The sequence below is a fragment of the Podarcis muralis genome, chromosome 5, assembly GCF_964188315.1.
Source record: "Podarcis muralis chromosome 5, rPodMur119.hap1.1, whole genome shotgun sequence".
NCBI lineage: Eukaryota > Metazoa > Chordata > Lepidosauria > Squamata > Lacertidae > Podarcis > Podarcis muralis.
In genome coordinates this window covers 88,149,342-88,160,706 of record NC_135659.1, presented here as the reverse complement: position 1 = coordinate 88,160,706, position 11,365 = coordinate 88,149,342, and the positions used below count along the sequence as shown (strand labels likewise).

Here is an 11,365-nt window from a genome sequence, read left to right as displayed (position 1 = left end):
TAGGGCCTCCTTAGCGACTTGAGATGATGGCAGTATCAGTGTCTCAGGCTCAGTTAGACGTATGTATGCGACAGGTGTTGTTTTCAGCCATCCTGGTTCATAAAGCTTGAGGTGATTAAAGGGTTCTGTGCAGCCGGGGCAATTCTTAATAAATCTTTATTTTTATTTTTAGATATTTATTAAGATTTTCAAAATATTACAAAAAGAAAAAAGAAAAAAGAAAAATACAAAATAAAAATAGTTAAAAACAATTCAATCTTTCCATTACTTATCTTTCATTTGCTTGTTTCCTGGACCTCCCTTTTTTGTATTCCAATTCAATTTGTTAGTTCAGCAAATCCTTTCCCTCTTTGTTTATCCTAGTCTTTAATCATAAAGTATTATAACATTAAATTTTTACCTGTTAATAATCCATTTTTTCATATTCCTTTATAGCATTACAGCTAAAAACCGCTTAACTTCTATCCAACATCATTCTAACATTCATTAATTTTGCAATATTTCTGTAAGTAATCTTTAAACTTTTCCCAGTCTTCTTCCACCGACTCTTCTCCCTGGTCTCGAATTCTGCCAGTCATTTCCGCCAGTTCCATATAGTCCATCACCTTCATCTGCCATTCTTCCATGGTGGGTAGATCTTGTGTCTTCCAATTCTTAATAAATCTAAATGGTAGAGGATGAGAACATTATATTGAGCACCCTTTCAGAAGTGACGATGTGCAGGATTTATTCTATCCATAATTATCGGAGATCATCTGGATCCCTTTCAATCTGGCTTCTGATCATATCCACACTATGCATTTAAAGCATTCATATATCACTTTAACAGTCACGACTTCCTGCAAAAAATAAATAAAATCCCAGGTAACGGTAGTTTGTTAAAGGCGCTGAGAATTATTGGATCCCAGAGAAGGAAATTCAAATTGAAACAAGCAACTATAACTATAGCTATAACTCTGTTACTTTCATCATGGAACTATAGTTGGCATACGTGGAATCTCCTCACCTGGGCACGGACCAGACCCAGGCTGCTTCACCTTCCTCAAGATTTCTGTACACTTGACAGTTCTTCATATCAGACATGAAACGCAGGTGGGGGGGGGAGGAGAGACTGCCTCCCTCCGCCCTCTTGGAATGGCACCTCTGACTTTAAACAGAGCATACACATGTGAAGAAGTGTTATCAATACAGAAGGTGTTTCTTCATAGTCTCCAGCCCCCTTTGCAGTCTGCCTCTCCACTTATCTGAAGTGCCACGCTTCCTTTTCAAGAAAGAGAAAGAGAATTTGGCTGGTGCTATCATTTAAAGAGGCCACCCAAGAGAATTTGCTTTTGACCCTCTTCGCTCTTGACAAAGTCAACAATATTTCTTTTCCCCACCACCTCCTATGCAATCCATTCCCATCCCTTCCTAGGCTCCCCATTACCTGATAACAAATCAAACCGCAGCAAAGTGTCGGCCTTGATATTTGCGTAGGTTATCAAAAGTCTCCTTGGCACAGGAACCCATTTGACATAGCCAGCTCCCCCCCCCCCCCCGCACCTTGGTCATACACAGAACTCTCTCCTTGTTTATCTCACGGGTGGGAGGATGCTGGGGAAATGGGATGGAAGAGCAGTGTCAAGAGATAAGCTGAGCACACACACATGCACACACAGGGGATTTGTGAGCCAGCCATTAAGGTTAAATTAGGGGGAGGATTTGTCTGAAAGTGAATTTAGTCTCTGGGAAAGACAGCTGAGTGATAAATGGTCATGTTTATCACAGGCAGCTCCCCGGACCCCAGGCCTCAACTATGACCTCTGGTGGGAATTAATTTAGCCTAGGCTTGCAGGACGCTGAGATGTCAGGCAAGAAATCAATATTAACCAAGGTCATTTGCCGTTAGTAGTGGAAGAGGCAATTCCGTTCCGAAAAGGGCCAAGCAAGAAGTCTTCTCCCAAGCAGAGACTGAAGAGGACACACTGGGGGAAGCCTGAGTAGAAAGGTTCAGAATAAAGACCAGGACATGGAATGGTTCTTTATTTTTTTAAGTAAATAGACACAGAATATGAAAGGGATAGGAGAAGAACAAGTAAGGCAGAAGAAGAGAAAATGCTACCTGAAAATATGGGTGCTATTTAAAGCTTGCTGCTCAAGATCACACATTGCAATCAATAAAACATTTAAAAACCATTGTCTGTATTTCTTTAGACACAGTCCAGTTACTGCAGAATGACACTAGGTAAAGGTAAAGGGACCCCTGACCATTAGGTCCAGTCATGACTGACTCTGGGGTTGCGGCACTCATCTCGCTTTATTGGCCGAGGGAGCCGGCGTACAGCTTCCGGGTCATGTGGCCAGCATGACTAAGCCGCTTCTGGCGAACCAGAGCAGCATACAGAAACACCATTTACCTTCCCGCCAGAGCAGTACCTATTTATCTACTTGCACTTTGACGTGCTTTCAAACTGCTAGGTTGGCAGGAGCAGGGACCGAGCAACGGGAGCTCACCCCGTCACAGGGATTTGAACTGCCAACCTTCTGATTGGCAAGTCCTAGGCTCTGTGGTTTAACCCAGAGCGCCACCCGCGTCCCTGCAGAATGACACTAGTCCTGGCCCAAATAGGAGATGAGGGGACCAGTTTGGTAAAGAGCTAGTTAGTTTCACTGGGGCACATTCTGAAAAGTAAGCTTGGGTTCAGGTTTAAGGTAGAGCCGGTCCTACCATTAAGTGACCATACAGTTGCTGGCTCAGACAGCTGATTTTGGGTGTCATGAAAAGGCAGCAAACCAATATTTTTTATTATGCCAAAAAGTAAATTGTTTTTATAAGTGAGCAAACAAACAAATGTTGCAGTCTTTTATATTGCAGTTCTTGGAGTAACAACCTTTTAGGCTGAACTCAAATGACCGCATGCTTGCAGAAGAATCACAGTAGGCATATGATTTATTGTGGCTTCATATTTATGAAGCATATCATTTCATTGTGTTTAAGCAGGAAAGTTCTTATCACAAGCGATAATGCAAGGGTATAGCTTTGACAACTCTGTCAACACGACCCCTCATGTGAAAGTTATCAAGTTCAGGGGGAGAGGAGGGGCAGAATATATTAATTCACCAATGGAGAATTATATATATGCAAGAGGGGTGTTTGCTGGACTTTGTGCATCTAGCTTGGAAACACAGCTAACAAAGGCCAGATGGGGTGAAGTGACTTTTCATTATTTTCAGCACAATGGAAACATTCAAGAGGACTCGTTGTCAGAGACTGATGTCTTATACACACAACACTGTGATGGAAACCATATTTCGGGAACTTTCCCCCTTTTTGAATACTAAATGGAACCAAAAGTTTTCCAAGACCATTAAGGCCAGACTAGACATGACATTTGCTATGTGGTTAGCCTTATGCTATATGCTTGCATGTATCATATGTAAGCTAGGCATCTGAAGTGATTTCACATTGCATGACTTCGCTGCACATCAACTGCCCTCTCATACCCTCCAAGACATCAAAGGCAAAACCTGGGATGCCATCTTCCCATTTTTTCCTCACGAGAGGATGGCGGCCATTTTGTGAGCTGTGACGCTGCATGATTTTGCGCCACAACCCCCCCCCCCAAAAAAAAGTGCTTTTTAAAACACGGCACCCAAACTGCGCATTTTGGGGCACTGCGTGAGACCACAGTCCCAGAAAAGCACAATTTTCAATGGGAAATCACAGTGCAGAATCACACAAGATCATGACACCCAAAATGGCTGCCTTCCTCTCATGAGAGAAAATGGGATGCCCTGGTTTTTCTGGAACACTTGCAGGGTATGCCCTCTGTCTCTTGAGGTAAAACTTGATGTTACAAAGAGACAGATATTTGGTGTTTGGAGACATTTCTGGACCTTGATAGTGAGAAAATCCTCTGCGCCCAATCTTATACATATCTGCTTCCAATGATGCCTTCCTAGTTGCCCTTCAGGGCCAGCCTAAGACATTTTGTTGCTTTAAGGGGAAGGACAAGATGGCGTCCCCTTCAATTAATGAAACTGGCAGTTCAATCTTACTTAATTGCTGGCAACGGAATAGCATTCTTCACTGCGCCTGAGGCCACCAGACTAACTTAGGGAATGCATGGCAAGCTCTGTACCCTGCCAGCATTTATGAGTAGTAAACTAAGAATGAGTGTGGCCTTAATGTTTCTCGAAAACAGCCATAATGCTAAACTATTATGTTAAGGAATGGCTCTTGTATGTGCCTCTGTGTGTGTCTGTACTAGTTTCTGGTTCTGACAGCAAGTCCAAGTATCTACATCTGGCAAGCTCCATACTCTGTGAACCAGCCCACTGTTTACAGAATGTGCCCCCCACTTGCCTGGTACTCAGTCCATACCTGTTTAGTCCTGCCCGCTTTAACCACTAAGTACACCCATGTTTGCTGTTTGGCCTTTAGTTGCATTTGCCTTCGTTTTGAAACCAGCTTGGTGCCGAGGTGCGGGAAGACATAATTTATTTAATACTTTGTTTCGTTAGCATTTCCAGCTTCTAATTTAAGGTTCATATTATATGGTGTTGGCTGCCTCGCAGTGTTGGGAGCTGGTCACATTTTGTTGGTTTAAGCAGCTGATTTATTTTCCTCTAGGCATCTTTGCCTCAATCATATTTTCCTGGACTGCACGTTGCTTTGGCGAAATTGACACAAATTGTCCTTCCTGGCTGTTATTTCCTACAATAATATATAGGCCATGAAAAACGAACGGTTGTATCCAACTAATTTATGTTCAGAGCAGACTCAATGAAATTAGTGAACCTAAGTTGGCCGTGTCCAATACTTCCAACGGGTCTGCTCTGTGAGGACTAGAATTGGATATAGCCATGTGTGCATTTGTGTGAATGTTCCTAGCTGAAGCCAATGTACATTTATTCTGAAGTCTCATTGAATCCAGCGGGAATTACTCTCAAGTAAGCGTGAAAAGGATTGGAGCCTCAAGTAGCAACTAGCTTGAGAAATGGACTTTAGTGCCTGCAAATCTGGAAGGTTGTTGTTTGTTGTTGTTGTTGTTGTTGTTGTTGTTGTTGTTGTTGTTGTTGTCTACTGTCTTTTCAAAATGACAGGAAGCCCTACAACAGCCATAGCTGTCAACCTTCCCTTTTTTGCGGGAAATTCCCTTATTCCAGCGCCGTTTCCTGCTGCTTCCCGCTGCTATCCCAGATTGTTAGATATCCCATAGACTTCCCCAGGACAGGTGAGGCTGCTGATCCCTTATTTTCTAGGATGCTGATCCCTTATTTTCAAATCTGAAAGTTGACAGCTATGTACAACAGCAGGTAAAAAATGCACACCTGAAACAGGTAGGAACATAGGAAGCTGACTTGGTCTGGAGGGGGAAATACATTAGAATGCAGTATTTCCTAAGAAATGTCAGGATGAATACAAGATAGAAAGGATTGTGGCCAACGGGGTGTTTGTACCACTTTCCAAACCAGAGGTGTGAGTCTGCTTGTTTCTCTGCTTTGTGGGATTGCCAGCTGTCCCGATGACAGACTCTCCTGCCCGGAGGAGAAAAAGTTCCCTTCCAAAATGGAGAAAGCTTCTGAGTGTTTATGATTTATTTGGAAAAGAAAACATTCGGTGGTTTATGTCAGTGAAGCCAACTAGCAGCCCACAGACTGGATCCAGACCCTGAAGCAATTTCAGCTGGGCTAGGGGGATGGCTCCACCAAACGTTAATCAAGGTGTGGTTAAGACGTCTGCTTGCCATTTCACTCGTTAGGAAACAAAAATAATAATTCCTTTACAGCGCAGACTGATTTGGCGTTTTAATTTTACACCTTTCTTTGGATTTTATATCTGATGCCCAGCTATGCCTGAACACACATGGTGCGTAACTGTGAAACTTTAAATGCAGGATGGCTCCAAGTTCATTATGAAACTGCAGCAGCCAGTGTGCCTGGAAAAAAAAGACCTTCATACCCTGGATCATTCCTCAGAGCAGGGGCAGGGAACCTTTTCCAGTCTAAGGGGCCACATTCCCTTCTGGGCAGCCTCCCCAGGGCCACATGCATTGGTGGGCAGGGCCAGAGGCAACAGTGCATGGAGCAATGCGTGCAACACATGTACACTAGACTAGTTTCTGCACACATTCACACACCCCTTCTCTGTCCTCCGTCCACACTGCACAGTGGCATTCTTAGAACTCAAAGACAAATTCCAGCAAGGCAAAAACATTTTAGTTGAGATTCCTGCATCACAGGACTACATTATTATTATCCAGGCTTTTTTTTCATAATAGTACAGTAATAATAATAATAATAATAGTACAGTGTAGTACACTGCACTTAATAATAGTACAGTGGTATCTCGGGTTACATATGCTTCAGGTTACAGATGCTTCAGGTTACAGACTCCGCTAACCCAGAAATAGTACCTCGGGTTAAGAACTTTGCTTCAGGAAGAGAACAGAAATCGCACGGCGGCAGCAGCAGGAGGCCCCATTAGCTAAAGTGGTACCTCAGGTTAAGAACCGTTTCAGGTTAAGAACGGACCCCCAGAACGAACTAAGTTCTTAACCCAAGGTACCACTGTAATTAATTATTATTATTATTATTATTATTATTATTATTATTATTATTATACACCCATCTGACTGAGTTGCCCCATCTACTCTGGGTGGCTTCAAACAAAATATAAAAACACATTGAGACATCAAACATTAACAACTTCCCTATACAGGGCTGCTTTCAGATGTCTTTTAAAAGTCGTACAGTTGTTTATCTCCTTGACATCTCAGGGTCCCTTCCAACTCTACGATTCCATAATTTGATGACTCGGGGTCCGAAGCAGTGCCGGGGGGGGAGGGCGTGTCCTGGGAACCAGGCCGGCCCAAGATGTTTTGGCACCTGAGACAAACCACAAAATGGCGCCTCCTGGCCCGTCGAGAAGGGGCGAGTGAAGATCTACATCAGAGACAAGGCAGGGAACAAGGAAACAAGGGGCCTGCTCTGAATCATGCCCCACAGATGCAGACCCCAGAAGACCCCAGAGGGCCCCCACCATTTCTTCCCTAGGGGTAGGAGGAGAGCAAAAGTGCCTCCGATTCACCAAGAGGCTGCTGTAGAGCCAGCATTGGGTGTGGGACTGCTGAGGAGACGGCAGGTCTGGGCTCCAAGGACCATACCACAACTGTTGCTACTACTTTGGCAGCAGCGGTAGCAGTGGGCAATGCATTCCTTGGAAGCTGGATCTGTTGCTCTTGCAGATCCTGCCGCCTGAGGCGCTTGCCTCACTTTGCCTCATGTGTGGGTCGGCCCTGCCTGGGGAGAGCTGAGTGTGGGCCATCTGATTCTCTATGGCAAACCTCTCTGGTTCCTGAGCTATTTCAGACTACTGCAAGACTGCTCCTCTACGTTAGCAGAAACACGGCAGGTACTCAATGACCATATCAGAAAGAAAGCTGGAGCCATGAACCTGGCATGGTAGATTTCTATGTGCCATTAATTTCTGACAGGGATCTTGTCATCCAAGAATGTGATCACACGGGCTCCTGGCTGCCTTCTGAAGGGCAGTACCAGAAAGACCACACTTTCCCTATTTGCCCAAGAATGTGTAGATCAGACCATAGGCAAATGACAACCAGATTACAATAGACCAGGGGTCAGCAAACTTTTTCAGCAGGGGGCCGGTCCACTGTCCCTCAGACCTTGTGGGAGGCTGGACTATATTTTGGGGAAATAAATGAACAAATTCCTATGCCCCACAAGTTATCCAGGGATGCATTTTAAATAAAAGCACACATTCTACTCATGTAAAAACACACTGATTCCCAGACCGTCCGCAGGCCGGATTTAGAAGGTGATTGGGCCGGATCCAGCCCCCGGGCCTTAGTTTGCCTATCCATGCAGTAGACTGACCCATTGAAATGCTGGCACCTCATTCCAAAGGTCTTATTTATATTTACAAAAATATTTCTATACCACCCTCTCATGAAATTTCAGGGCAGTGCACAGAATATAAGACATTTCTTTTAAAAAAACAAAAAAAAATAGAAGCGGTACAGAACAGTCATTAAAATGACTGGGTACTTGAGAAAATGTTAAACAACTGCACAGGCCTCTCAGCATAAGAAATTCTTCACGAGACACCTGAAAATAGAAAACGAGTGTCTGCCGAATCTCTGCTGGAAGAGTGCTGCACAGCACGGGACCATCAACCCTTAAGGGCTGCTTCCGATTACTATTTGTTTAAATTCAGAATTGGTAGAGATACAAGCCTGGGTGATTTGGGAATTGGGAGAACACCTGTTTCCTCTCCCTTTCTACTTTGCATTGAGTTATCTAATGCTTCTAGCTCACTTCTCAAAATGTAACGCTAAACTGCAGAGAGGCAAAAATATTGGAGATTATATAAATAGGGCTGCCATACGTTTGAGTTTTCCAGGACACATCCGGGAATCATGCTGCAAAAAATGTCCGTGAAAATATGCCGTATGGCAAATAGGGCGTTTTTTGTGGGGACAACTTTGCCCAAGGGTGGGGTGTGGGGAGCTCAACAGCTTTGTCCAGATTTTCACTTTGGGGAATATAGCAAGCCTAAATAAAGCAGAATCCAATTACAGCAGTAATGTAACTTAAATTGAGCCACTTATTTAAGAGGACACAAAAGAAAAGAAAAAAAAAATCAGGCAACAACAAATAGTAGATACATTTGTATCTGATTACCACCATGATCTAAGATAAAATTTAAGAACACTATGATAATCTTCTTTCCAAATAGCCATTTTAAAGAAGCTTCCTTATTCCAGGTCCCAGATTGGCCTGTTTTAACACCCCATGAATCAACAACACAATGAGTAATCCAAGCTTTTGCTAGGTTAGAGAAAATTGGCAGCCACCACCAAGTTGCTTCAAGATCCACTGCTTGACGTAAAATGATACCCGGCAACATGAGGAAGCTGACTTCAGAAATCCTGTGGGACTTTGCTCCAATCATAACACAATTTTATTGTGGCAAACCCATACACCACTGTGTTGTACTACCTAGTGAACTAACTGGCTTGGATGTGAGAGTCATGGCAGACCCACAACATACCTTTAAAGCACATTCAACACATGTTTAAAATGCATGACTTCCATCAAAGAATTATGGGGGCTGTAGCTTGGATCAAACGTATCCATTCTTAAGGATATCAGCCCTGAGTGCTCACTGGAAGGACAGATCGTGAAGCTGAGGCTCCAATACTTTGGCCACCTCATGAGAAGAGAAGACTCCCTGGAAAAGACCCTGATGTTGGGAAAGATTGAGGGCACAAGGAGAAGGGGACGACAGAGGATGAGATGGTTGGATACTGTTCTCGAAGCTACAAACATGAGTCTGACCAAACTGCGGGAGGCAGTGGAAGACAGGAGTGCCTGGCGTGCTCTGGTCCATGGGGTCACAAAGAGTCGGACACGACTAAACGACTAAACAACAACAACAACAGCTTGGATCTGCCCTCAGTCTCTGCTCAACTTTCTAAAGCATGGGTAGGTAAACTAAGGCCCGGGGGCCGGATCTGGCCCAATCACCTTCTAAATCATGCCCGCAGACGGTCTGGGAATCAGCGTGTTTTTACATGAGTAGAATGTGTCCTTTTATTTAAAATGCATCTCTGGGTTATTTGTGGGGCATAGGAATTCGTTCATTCCCGCCCCCGCCCCCCAAAATACAGTCTGGCCCCCCACAAGGTCTGAGGGACAGTGGACCGGCCCCCTGCTGAAAAAGTTTGCGGACCCCTGGTCTAAAGCATGCATGGGATCACAAAACATACACTTGTTTAACAAAAATGTGGGAATTTGTTGCATGGTACATGATGGGGTCTGAAAGTAATAAAGGAAGATCCTAACTAAACATCAAGAAGAACTTTCTGACAGTAAGATCTGTTTGACAGAGGAATGGACTCCCTCATAAAGTTGTGGACTCTCCTTCTTTGGAAGTTTTCAAGCAGAAGTTGGATGGCCATCTGTCGTGGATGCTTTAGCTCTGATTCCTGCATTTCAGGGGGTTGGACTAGATGACCCTCAGGGTCTCTTCCAACTCTACAACTCAATCATCTTTTAAGGATGGATTCCTTGCATATGGAGATTTTGAACCAGCTTGTTTACATTTCAGCAAGGACTCTGGAAAGTCACCCCTGCTGAACATTAAGTTCATCTGTCCTGTAAGATGCAGGAAGACAACGACGACAACAAACCACCCCACCTGGTTCTAATGCATCGTGCGGTTTGCTGTATTCGTAGCAGATGGTATATATTTTTCCAAATAAATACGCACTTTTTGCCAACGATTTGTAAGCAGTTAAAAAAACAAACCCAACAACCTCTTGTGTTTCAGAAGCTTCAGATTTGTTGCTGTTGTTTTAAAAGGGGTTGTATAATTTTGTAATGATTGCAGCGCTTAAGCTGCTGAAGGGATTTTGGAACTGTAACAAGAGATTCCAAACACACCTAGGGAGCTCATGATGCAATCCGTGGTGTATGCAAAACCCCTCTAAGGAAGACATCTGCATTGCTGCAGGAGAAACATTTACAGAAGTGAATGCTCACTGTGGGTTTCCAAGATCCACCCTGTCTGGAGTAACCCACGCCTCCAGAAGACTTTGATATTTGAATATAAATGACAGGCACTTTATATATAATTTTTGGCAGCACAAAGAGCTGGAAGAGGCTGTTTCTGGCTAGCAACCCTTAATCCCAACATAGTTTGATTGGCACTTCCTGTTTCCATTTGAAGGCAGCCATGGGACAGCAACTGTTGCCATACCCAAAAGGTCTTGGCCATGCAGATTTGGGAAAGAAATGTTTCACCCTACATGCATCGTGGTCCTAACATCTAACCAGCAGCTTTCAAATGGGAAGAGCACACAAGGGCTGTTTGTGTGTCCCTTTACTCTTTCTTAGACCCAAAACTTCTGGCCCAAGCTCATGAACAGGAGGCAGTTTTCCCTGGGCTGGACTGCTTGTCGAGAAAGAATCAATGGCTCTGCTGGAAACAGAAATGAGACTAATTATGGAGGTTATGTTCATGCCCAACCTTTAAAGTACATTTGTAGCACATTTCCCTCCTCAAATAATTATGGGCACTTTGTTAAAGGGCTGCTGGAAATCTTATTTGTGGGACAGAGCGTACAGGCAACTCTCAACTTACACAGGGGTTATATTCTGGCGATAGGGCATAAAGCCAAAATCACGTATAGTCAACAAAAAAACACACACTGGGTGCAATGGAGGGTGGGATTGCCAAAGCTTTCCCCCTCAGACACAAGGCTCCTTTTTGCCCCCCACTTTTTTAAAATAACATTTTTTGCCAAGCACATAAAGCTGAATGTGCACAAGTTAAATTAAAGTTGCGAACTACCTG

General features: G+C 43.9%; 1 long non-coding RNA gene across 1 annotated transcript; it reads right to left on the bottom strand.

Annotated features, from left to right (window-relative positions):
- Positions 1 to 213: 213 nt before the first annotated feature.
- On the bottom strand, positions 214 to 1,523 carry LOC114598382 (uncharacterized). Its single transcript, XR_003707050.2, has 3 exons — positions 1,427 to 1,523; positions 1,007 to 1,261; positions 214 to 663 (listed from the first exon to the last, which is right to left on the bottom strand). It is a non-coding gene; the product is annotated as an uncharacterized LOC114598382 (long non-coding RNA).
- Between the last annotated feature and the right edge of the window lie 9,842 nt (positions 1,524 to 11,365).